At 41.9% G+C, this 11,591-nt stretch overlaps 1 pseudogene; it reads left to right on the top strand.

Annotated features, from left to right (window-relative positions):
- The first annotated feature begins 8,854 nt into the window (after positions 1–8,854).
- On the top strand, positions 8,855–9,270 carry LOC134368469 (polymerase delta-interacting protein 3-like; annotated as a pseudogene).
- The last annotated feature ends 2,321 nt before the right edge of the window (positions 9,271–11,591 follow it).

Genomic DNA, 11,591 nt, shown 5'->3' with positions numbered 1-11,591 from the left:
AAATGTGTATTCATTCCATGAATGTGCCTGCTGAATTAAAGTTAAATATCTTAAGCCATTCGTCCTGCAATAGTCAACTGTATTCCCTTATACAGAAAAAGGCTTATCTTACATTTTAAAAAATTTGTTAGTTGAACTGTATTTCATTCACTGTTCTTTTGTACAGAATCCTTCCCATGACATACCAGGGGAAATGAAGTATTCCTGTTTGGAAATCTTAGATGATAAATGGGTATAATATCCTCATTGAATCTATTTATGCTACCATAACCAACGTGTAATTCAGAAAGAGAAAATGCAAAATAAAAAAAAAAAAGTTTTCTTTTGGATAAATGTGTTAGTCCATTTCCGTTGCTTATAACAATATACTTGGAATTGGGTGATTTATAAAGAAAATGGTATTTATTGCTTACATTTTCTAAGGCTGGGAAGTCCAAAGTCCATCTAGTGGTTGTGACAGTGACCCAGGGGTCTCACATTACAAGGTGGTGGAAGCAGAGAGAGCAGAGCAAGCAAGAGAAACATACCCTCTTCTTTGAAAGCCCTCAGAACCACAACCTGACCACCTTCTCTAATCCATTTTCTACTGCACGGTCCTACAAACTCATCACCTCTTCAATTCTCCTCCTTTCAATTACTATAATAGGATTTCCCACCCTCTTAACAGTCACAGAGGGGGCTAAGTTTATAATATATAGAATTTGGGGGACACAATTCAAGCTCCAGTGAGTGTTGGGGGACAAAATTCAACCCATTACAACAAAATACATTTTCCTAGGATTTTATAATACAATAAATGTTTCTTATTTTCAAGAGCTGCGGCATGTGAAAGAGCTTCTCTGGGAGGTTAGGTACAACCATTCTTTGAATGAGAACACATTGTCTATTGTCCTTTCCTATTTTCCTGCAGAGGCTTGCAGCTTGTCTTTTGATAGTTTGAATCTCAACAAATCAGTTTGTTTTGAATGTGGTTTACATTTTTCTCATTACAAAGTATCACAGTGTTTATTATGTTTTAAAGGCAGAAGCTTTATCAGAAATATTCTGAGTAGTTTCTGACTTTTTCCCAGGAGTGGGATCTAGAAGTGCAGAAAGTCGAGCAACAAGAGAAAAACCAGCTGTGAGTATCAGTGTTAGCGTTATAATTATTTACTCTAGTATATCAAAGTCTCAGGTAGCAGCAGTTCATACCAACATTCAGGAGAGAAAATGGAGTGCATGAGCCCAGATGGACAAAGCTGGGTAGAAGATGTGGCGATGGGAGACGGGACATCCTCTCTGGGTTGCTTCTGTTTCCTTAGGGAGATGGTGAGGTCATCGGTTAGGAGTAAAGATAGGGAGGAGGTGTTGCCTTTCAGGACAGAGGAGAATGCATGGGATTGTCTGCTGAGAGCGGGCCAGTGAATGGACAGGGGAATACAAATGGCATGCCGCATTAGGGGCCCAACTTAGGTTCATGTCATAAGGATCAGGCATTTGAGGGAGACCAGTTGGCATGGTTGTCGCAGAGCAGCTGGAGAGTTGGGTTTTCCAGAATTGAGTGTAGCCAAGCTCTTTGGTGGGGGTGGGGGGGATGGGGGGAATGGAGCAAGGTACATATGGAAGGACGGAGGTATAAGGATTGAGCATGAAATTTACACTGGGAGTGAGAAAAGTGAGGGCATGGGGGTGGGCATATTGGACAGTGAAAAGTGCTCCATCCAATTGATGTTATGTCCTGGTGTACTACTGAGCTGTAGTACTGAAGTGAGTGACCTACAGGGAGGTAGTGCCTGGATGTTGGGACAACTGGAGAAACAGTATAGTACAGTGGTCAAGAGCCTGCACTCTGGTGCCACAGTGTTTGGGATCCAACTGTGGTCCAACCAGGTGCTAGGTGTGAAGCCATGGGCAAATTATTTATCTCTGTGCCACAGCTTCTTTATGTATGAAAGGGGACATACTAAGAGGACCTACGTGACAGAGTTGTTTTGACCATTAAATGAGGTCCCGTATAATAAGGTTATTACAGATGGTTTGGAACGGTATCTGACACATGGCTCCTATGGAAGACTTTATTGTTACTAATGTTATGTAGATGTTGCAGTTATTGGGAATGACAAAATCTAGGTTGTGACTATGTAAGTGAGTGACTAATGTTGGAGATATGTCAAAGTCATTGGTGGTGGAACAGGAAGATAAGCATTATTGGAAGAATTATGTGTGTGGGTTTTGAAACCATCAAGAACAAAGACACACTTTGAATGATGTTCAGAGAGAAAATTTCTAATACGATGAATGGCAGATATATTTATTATATAGTTTGTAATATTATTGGTGAACACAAATTATGGAAACTAGGTCATAGGATTTGTTAAAAGACAACATATTAAAACGTTTATTTCAAAACTATTGTTTTTGAATTTAATATAGAATTATTTTTCACTAAATTGTAAATTTTATTCCAATTGTTATTCCAACTTTTTTCTTTTACATTTGCAGACTATATTTCGACAGCAACAAAAGGCTTTAGAACAATCTAGAATTAGTCAGAGCCAGAGAATGAAAGCATTTAAAGAGTTATATGAGAAGTTCTTAAAGGTCTGTCTCTTCAGAACCTAATATTCTTTCAAAACAGCACGTATATGAGGAAGTTGAAAGTAATGTATTTCGGTGGCTGGCCATTACAGGAAGTCGAACCCGTGACCTCGGTGGTATAAGACCATGCTAAAACCGACTTAGCTAACCTGTCTCCCCCTTCTTTCCCAACTTTTGTTAAAAACATGTTGATTATATTTTAAAAAAATTTTTAAGCATTTTCATTTTGTTATCATTGGTCCCATTGTAACATAAGTGCTAAATATATATTTTTTTCAGGATTCATTAGTGCTTGTGGGTGTTATTCCAAACAGGAAATGGAAAATCGGCAATTTTACTTAGAAACGTAACTGTCCAGCAAGAAATTGATACTTTCTTAGCAATTTACTTACCGTCGTTTGTCCCACAATCAGATTTTTAGAGGAGTGGTGATAGATGAAAGTTGGAAGTCTCTACATCATTTCCAGACATCGTTTGTCTTTCTAGTGCCACTGATTCTTAAATAAAAAGATTTTGGTTGTACTTAATGAGTGTTTCGGTTCCTTTCGGTTCCTTTGGTAACCTTCTGAGCATTTCATGGCATATTTGCTTGTAGCATTACTGCAGTGGCTACAAATTGCTTTGTATGACAACTTATCATCATAAGACAGGGCCAAGCTTTATAACAGAATGAAAAAGCCAGTGGAGAATTAACAGTTTGTGAATTGAGAAGTATCTACTGTCAGATTTGCACCTTAGCAAACTGTCCTCAGTGACATTGACCTCTTCTTCATGCAGGTATATACTTATTAGGATTTGATGGAATCCTGTACATTCTCCTCCCCCTTTTTTGATGGGGTGTTTTTAAAAGCATCTTGTTCAAATTCTTTTTTAAATTTCAGACTTCTAATGTAATTAGGATGTTCAAAAATGCTAGTTTGAATGTAATAATTCTTTAAATCCTTTTAGAATCATTCATATATTTAGAATCACTCATATATTGAGAATCATTCAAATATTTAGAATAATTCATAAATAATACAACAGTTTCCTTCTCAGTGTTAGTGCTAGTGTTTAGAATGTCGAGGACCTGGCGGAGAATCATGGAAATCTTGCTGGTGAACAAAGTGAGCTTAGAAAAGAAATGGCCATGTTCAAGTTCAACCGATGATGAAAACTGTAAGTAGTGTGAGTTTGAAGTTGAAAACTAAGGACTGACTTAGGCACTGAAGTACCGTATTTGCTGAGGTGAGTACAATACTTACCTAAATATTAAACAATCACTTCACGTCTCTTTTCATGTAACAGCAGCAGGAAGACACGGCTAGTGTCTGAAAGTCTCTTCAGTCCCTGTTGTTCTCATGAAACTTTAAAGAAGGAAGCGGAACCTAAGTCATACAATACTGTCATAAGATTAGCTACGTGAAAGCACTGTGGCTTCAAAGTTCTAGTTTAAATTATGACATCTTCTTTGTTTGTGTGTCTGTTAAGTGTCACGTCTCCTTTCTGTTAAAACTCAGATAACCGAAACGGTTGTGTGAGTAGCAGCCACTCCAGAGTTGCATGTGTCAGGCTTCCAGTCCTTAGGTAGTCATGGTGACTTTTTCTACCTACCACTGTCGATTAACTGTTAGCACGAAAGCTCATTTAACTTTAGGTTTGTCCTCGGTGGATGTGCATTAGTCCCAAATGGCAGAAAGCACAGGATGGAAGTTACGTTTTTCTTCCCTAAGAAAAAAAATTTAAAAAGGCTAAGTCTATTTTCTGTAGCTAGTTTTGTTGAAACTTATTAAGATCCATAACCCGATTCTAATGGAAATAAGATTTCAAAGAAAATGTATTCTAAAGACATACAAAGCTTATTAAAAGCAAAATGTTTGTGCCATGGAATAAGTTAAACTGCTCAACATCATTAAGACAGCTGAATAAGAAATATAAGTAACAGTTGTGCCATTTAATTGATTTTGGTCCACGATTAAATGACATCCACCTTTAACATTGATTTAAACTATTTCATTAACATATACATGCAGTCAGTTACTTATCGTTTAAATATTTCTCACCTTTCTATAGAGACAAGTGACCGACAAAGTTTTTTCTCTTCAGGTGCAATATCCAGTGCATGGCAGGTTGATTGCATGTTCATCTAAAGATGAGAATAATTACTTTCTTATACCTTGTCTAGTCTAATATGATTGCTTTACACATAATGACTTAGAAAGTCTTCAGTGGGAAACATTCCGTTCCATAAAGATGAAATTGCTTCAGAATCTGGTTGAAATACGTCAGTGAAATGCATTCTGCCAAGCTGCTAAAATTGCTTTCGGGAATCATTCCAAACAAATAATACTCTCACTCGGAGGAGAGGCATGTCTTTCTCCTATGTTTCTGCATGTTGAACATTTTAATTCTAGCCCCTTAATTCACGCTTCACTTCATTTTGAGGTTTTCCAAATCTGTAGAAACAAGTGCATTGACATTCTCTTTTTCTAACTGTGATATCTAATACAGGAAGAAGTGACTCCTACCTCAAAAGTGAATATTTGGTATCGAGGGTCAAGGGTCAGTTTCTTTCCTAAATTTGCATTTGGTAAAGGATTCTCCCCCTCATCCAAAGTTCGTCTTGGTATATATGTCCTTAGCACCATTTCCGACTTTTAAGAAGGTCCTTATTTGAGAAGTTTTGCCAGTTGGTACAGAGGAAAATAAGTACTTCAGTGTCGGTTGTGAATTTAATTCTCATGAGTTTATTCTTTTCTTCTTAGGAATTTAAACTCTCACTTTTTTGTTCAGTACTCAATTACTTGCTGAAAATAGATATAGTACCTGCTCATTAGTCTGTGCTTTTTCTGATTATTTCATTATTTAGCCTGTGAGCTTATTATGTAGATGGGTGTTTTACTCCCTGAGTACAACCTTAACTCATATCAGAGCCGGGCAGTTTCCACGGGGCACAAATAGCGAACTATTCCTCCTGTGATGACTCTGCAGAGGAAAACCCGCCCACTGAATGAGGAGGTTCCTGCCTGTGTCCGAGGATTAGGTACTTTATACCAGGAATCATCAATTAAAAGAATGTCTTACCAGCAAATGTGTGAGATGTTAGCAGAGACACACTCAGACACTGGGGTGTAAAGGCGAGGAGGCGCTGCAAACACCTTCATTGCTGACGTCTTGTAGCTCGTTATTGCCACGAGGATCATTAGTCCTGTGTGGAGTTCAGGTGCCGCGATGCTGAAAAAGCAGTAAGCCCCATGTTGGGACATTTCATCCATCACACTGTAAAGTGGGGACCTGAAGAAGAATAGGCTACGGCGCTCAGCCTGAGTGTATCCAGACCAGAGCTGTGCTCTTCAAACTGTCATGGGACCTAAGGTTTCACGGAGGTCGTACAGTGTCACAGATGTTTGACTCCAATGTTATGTACACGCTAGTGTTTTCCACTAGGGACCGGCTAACAGCTATCAATGAGATGTAATCTGTGCAAATTTTGCTATGTCCAAGGCCATCAGTGTTTTTGTTGTCAATATTTCTCTGCAGATATCTAAATAAAGCATATCCTGCCAAATATGCGAAATACCTGAAGGATAATTTTGTAGGGTAAAGAATTCTAGGTTTAGCTTGTTTTTTCTCTCAACAGTTTGAACATTTCACCCTACTCACTTCTTACTTGTATGCTTTCTGAGGATAAGTTTGATTTAATTCTTTGTTCTTGTACAGGTAAGGTTATCTCCCCCTTCTGTCTTGTTTCTGGATTTTTTTCTCTTTATTTTTCTGTAGTTTGACCGTAGTGTGCATAGGTGTAAGTTTCTCTGCACTTATCATGCTTGGTATTCTCTGACCTTCCTGTACATGTAGTTTGGTGCCTGACTTTAAATTGTGATCATTCTCAGTCCTTAAATTTTCGGTTTGTGATTTTTTCTTTTTCTTTTTGTTATTGGCAGCTGGTCAGTTTGGGGATTTGAACCAGTGACCTTGCTGTTAGAAGGCTGTGCTTGAACTAACTGAGCTACGTATTTTCAATTATTTCTTTTAATGTTTTCTCCTTCTCTTGTCCTTCTTGTATTTCCATTACGCACACTTACACATTTTCTGGTTGTCCCATAGCCCTTACATATTCTGCGGTTTTTTTTTTTTTTCAGTTTTTTTTTTTTTCTATTGACTTTTAAGTTTTTGAAGTTTATGGTGATATATCCTCAAGGTCAGAGATTCATTCTCAGTTGTGTGCAGTCTCCTCATAATCCCATTGAAGGCATTCTTCATTTCTGCTACAGCATTTTTGATCTCTAGCATTTCCTTTTGGTTGTTACTCAGTATTTTCAGCTCTCAGCTTACATTGCCCATTTGCTCTTGGATGATTTCTACTTTCTCCACTGGCGCCCTTAGCATGTTAATTATAGTTGTTTTAAATTCCCAGTCTGATAATTCCATCATCCCTGCCATGTCTGGTTCTGATGGGTGCTCTGTGTCTTCAAATTAGCTTTTGCCTTTTAGTATGCCTTTTACTTTTTCCTGATAGCCAGCCATGTTGTACTGTGTATAAGTGACTCATGTAAATAAGACTTTAATAATAAGGTGGTAAAATCTGTGGGAAGGAGAAGCATCCTGTAGAGCTATGATTATGTCTCAGTCTTTGACTTAGCCTTTGCGTCCAAACAACGAACTTCACAAATGTTTCTTAGGTTTATTCTTTCCTTGTAGGTGAAACCAAATGTCTAGGGGGGCTGGAGTGGTGCATTTTCCTTCTCCCACCTGAAAGGCTAGAGCTGCCTGTAGTCTGATTTTTCCTTTTCCAAGGCTGGTTACGCATTCATAATACCCCAGCAGGTTAGGCTCTTGTTAACCAGTTCTTTCTGAGGCCAGGCCTTGTAAAGAAGAATAGAGTGTTATGTGGTTTTTCAAACTATTCTTTTCTCCCTCCCCCAGCGGGAAGCATAGGGGATCTTTCTACAATATTTGCTGTGGGTATCAGGTTGACCTCATGGAGGTAAATCTCACAACATTGTGAATGTCAATCTTGGAGTATATTGCCTGGAGTTTTTACCTCGTCAAATTGTCTGCACTCTGCTTCCAGGATTTAATTAGTCAGCTACAGGCCAGGTTTACCTCAATTACAATGCCCAGACACCCAGGACACTAAGGAATGAGGGGTAAGGACAAAGGCAGGTGTGCTGAAACCACCGAGAAAATCGGAGGGAACGACAAAACCACCAGGTTAAGGGTGAGGGTAGATCTTCCGCTAGGGGAAGGGAAAAAAGAAATAAATGGAAAGAAAGAAGGAAGGAAAGAAGGAAAGAAGGAAAGATCATAATAACACATTGCACTGTCATAAGGAAAGCGCGTTACTGTGGGTAGGAGAGTGACAAAGGGGGAGGGGGACAGGGTGAGCGAGAAATGGATGAATGAACACTAAGAATGAAGATGTTGTGTAAGGATTTAAAGTGATTTCATCATCACACTTTGTACACAGGTATTGATATTCAACTCTGAACCTCAAATATGTGTATAATCAATTATAGGTCAATAAGGAAAGAGTCCATGGAAAATAGAACTAAAACATAAAAAGAATCCTTCCGTGACCTTTTTCAAGACCGTCATATATCTAATCCTCTCAACAATTTTGCTAGTTTGATGGGGTTATCCTTATATGCAGAAAATGACTCTAAGAACTTGTGAGGTGAAGTAATCTGCTCCAGACCACCTACTGTCAGGGCCCGAGTTTGTCTAACTCCGAAGGCGGTCTCATTCCCCAGTACGTCTTATGACCAAATAACCAGGGAAGGGCTAAGAGGTTTTTTGAGGGTTTGGGTATGTGGGATAAGGAAATCAGGAGTGTTTGTTTGAAACTTGTCAAAGCTTCACAGGAGTTAGAGGTTTCTATAAAGATCCTCATGGATTCACACCCCCCACCCCCACAATGCGTGTGTTAATTCCTTAAAGTAAATCACCTAAAACATGTATACGTTATATATACATATATATTAAATAATACCACTTAAACATATATGACATGTAATATTACCTATCACACATGCACACACGCAAACACATATAGCCCATTGCTTCTGTTTCCCTTTCTGTGGGGAAGCCAGCCTCATACAGCTGAGGACGTTTATTCACTGATATCCAGAACCTTCAGCCGGTCATTCGAAGGATGAAAACAGAAAATCGAGGGGAGCTATGTGAACAGTTGGAAAAGAAGTTGAAATGGACAACTTTCTGGGTAGTAGCCAAGAAATGAACGGACTTCAGGGTACGGCAGAGTCTAAGCTGCTCTGGGCGGGGTGGGAGGTGCAAGATGGCACACACCTCCCTGGGCGAGCTCTTCCGGAAGCGCTGGGTGGCTGCGAAGGGAAGGCTCAAGGCCAGAACAGGATTTGGAAGAGTGCGATCTCAAGTTGGGACCCAGCCGAGGTTTCTCAGCCAGGCAACGCGTGCAGCCACCTCCTAGCAGAGATCTGATGCCACCCGGCAGAAGATTGGCGTCTCGGACGCCCGGCTCCCACCGGGTGCCAGGATGCCTGGGAGAAGCTTTTGCAGGAAGCCGCCTGGTTGCGGATCAAAGGGCAAGTGCGGGATGGCAGAGAGATGTTGAAATCCTACAGGCAGCAGAGCACAGTGCCCCAGAAGCCCCGCCAGCTGGCCGAAGCCCTGGGGAAGATCAGCTGGAAGAGTTCCCCTGCTCCCTTCATGAGCCACCCATTGGGACAGTGAGCCCTGGGTGACGACAGAGGCCCTGGAAAGCCGCCTGCCACCAGGGTGGGGAGGCACTGGGTAGCCCGCAGCGGGGGGGGGGGGGGGCCGTGGGTGCAGGGGGCGTGGTTCCACACGGCCCCGCCTCCCGCACGCACCTCCAATCAGAGAGGCTTTCTGCTGCTGCGCAGGCGCGTGCCCCCAGGCCCTCAGCGCTGCGTCACCAGTGGGCGGTCACAGAATCCCATGAGGCCTCAGTCTGGTAGCCTGAGTGTTCCTCAGGTAAGGTGCCCAATGGCGGGTAGGCATGGTTCCGCGGCCCAGAGGCATGAGAGCGTGGGTGGGGGGAGGGCCCGGCGGACATCTGAGGAGACGTCCTGGCTTGGGCGTTGGTCGCCTGGGCTGTGCGACCCGGGCCTGGAAGGCGAAGGCGCTGGGAGGGTGGGAGCGCGTCATGTGTGTGCGGTCTGGCAGGGAAGGGACCATCCACGTCTTCCCCTCCTGCCCTGTAGGCCGCCTGTCAGGGCGGACACTCTGTCCCCTGACGGTCATCAGTGGCGTCCCTGCCGGCAACCGGGCAGCGGACTCGCCTGGCTGCCCAGGACCTGGGCGGCAGGTTCGCTTCCCGTGGAGACGGCAGGGAGGTGGTCATTTGCATGTGGGTACTTGTATTGAGGATCATGGTTCATCATATGGAAGGCGACGAGTCTAATTTCTTTTTCTCCTGTGGGGCGGGGGGAGGGAAAATAAAGCGAGGGCCAATCAAGATTCTTCAGTTTGTAATGGGTACAGTTACCCCTTAAGTACATAACAACCCCACTCTCCACGTAGGCATGACCGCTATGCATAAAATTAACGGACAAAATAAGAGAAAAATGGAAAGGGATTCATTCGCACCCAGTTATTCCACCCATGCACTGCGATCCTATGAAACCTAAGACTTTCTAAGAAAAATGCGTGAAACTTGCTGCAGAGTGAATCTGGCAAAGGAAAGGTATAAGAAGAGGCACGAAGGTTTTTTTCTGATTTAAAATACTTTTATTTTTTCAAAATTGTGCCTTTATTACAATAAAGGGATCTGCCAGGTCATCCGTTTATGGAAATACGTGTCTTGAGGAAGGTTTGCTGTCACAAACCCAGTAGGTGCACAGAAGTTCCAATACACAGGTAGTCATGGTAGAGGGGCCATCGGGTGAAGATGAGAGAATTTCTGCCTCTGGGGAACGGTATGGGGCTCATGTCGACCTAGGGGCACCACTTTGAGACAACTTGCTGAGGATTGTGTTCTTTAGTTTTCGCCTAAGATGTAAATAATTCCCTGGCTAGGGAAAGCGGGCAACAGAACTTCCCAAGTGACAGGGCTTCCAAGGTAATCCTTCCCAAAGTCACGGTTGTCGACTGGAGAAGTCAATGCTCATTGTTATCTTGTTCTTTCACTCTTCTGCTAAGGAACAGATGCAACAGAAGAAAGGGGATGGTCCAAAGGATTACGCTACTCTCTTTGGAAATTCTACTTCCTGGTGATCTGAAATTGACTCTGACATTACAGACTTTGGAGTTTCCGTGTAGAAAGTGTTTCTACTTTATTGTCAACTGGGTATTCTCCCTCTGCAGGCAGTGTTTTCTTTGATGTCGGACTAAAATACTGGACGCATTTTCACACCACGCCCTCCTAGACGTTGGCATCAATTTACAAACTTATTCTGCTGTGATCGATGTTTAATTTTTCTCACATGCTCCTGGTGGGTAAGAGAAGATGAATAGTTGGTTATCGCCGTCTACGTATATTCATGTATCTCTATGCATCTATCTATCTGTTTATGTATATCCCTCTATCACCTGTTTATCATCTCCCTATCTCTATCTATCTCTACCTCCGTTGTTAGCTATATCTGTCTAGCTGATCATCTGTCAGTCTATTTTGCCATTCTTTATACCTCTCAACCGTCAATTTTCGACACGAGTATATTTATATATGTCTACCTCTGTATCCATGTATCTTCGTCCCTACCTCTCATCTATCTGTCTCCTTCTAATCATTCCTTATCATTCCGGACATCTAACTACACCCTTCTATCTATTGCATATTATCCATCTTTTTCGATCTCTATATCCATCTGTCTTTATGTATCTCCATCGACCTATGTGTTGATTTCTGCCTCCCTGCCTCTATGTATCTATGTACCTAACTGTACACCATCGGCCTATCTACCATCCACCCATTTACCCGTCTGCCTGCCTAACTTACCTACCCGTCTCTCCAGAGGGATGGAAGAGAGCTGTATTCCCATTAGGACGAAATAGGAATATAAATTATCTGGAAGGCTCCATGCAGACCCTTG

This window comes from Cynocephalus volans, chromosome X (genome assembly GCF_027409185.1).
Source record: "Cynocephalus volans isolate mCynVol1 chromosome X, mCynVol1.pri, whole genome shotgun sequence".
Classification (NCBI taxonomy): domain Eukaryota; kingdom Metazoa; phylum Chordata; class Mammalia; order Dermoptera; family Cynocephalidae; genus Cynocephalus; species Cynocephalus volans.
Note: the sequence above shows the minus strand (reverse complement) of the source record. Positions and strands in the feature narration are given on the sequence as shown.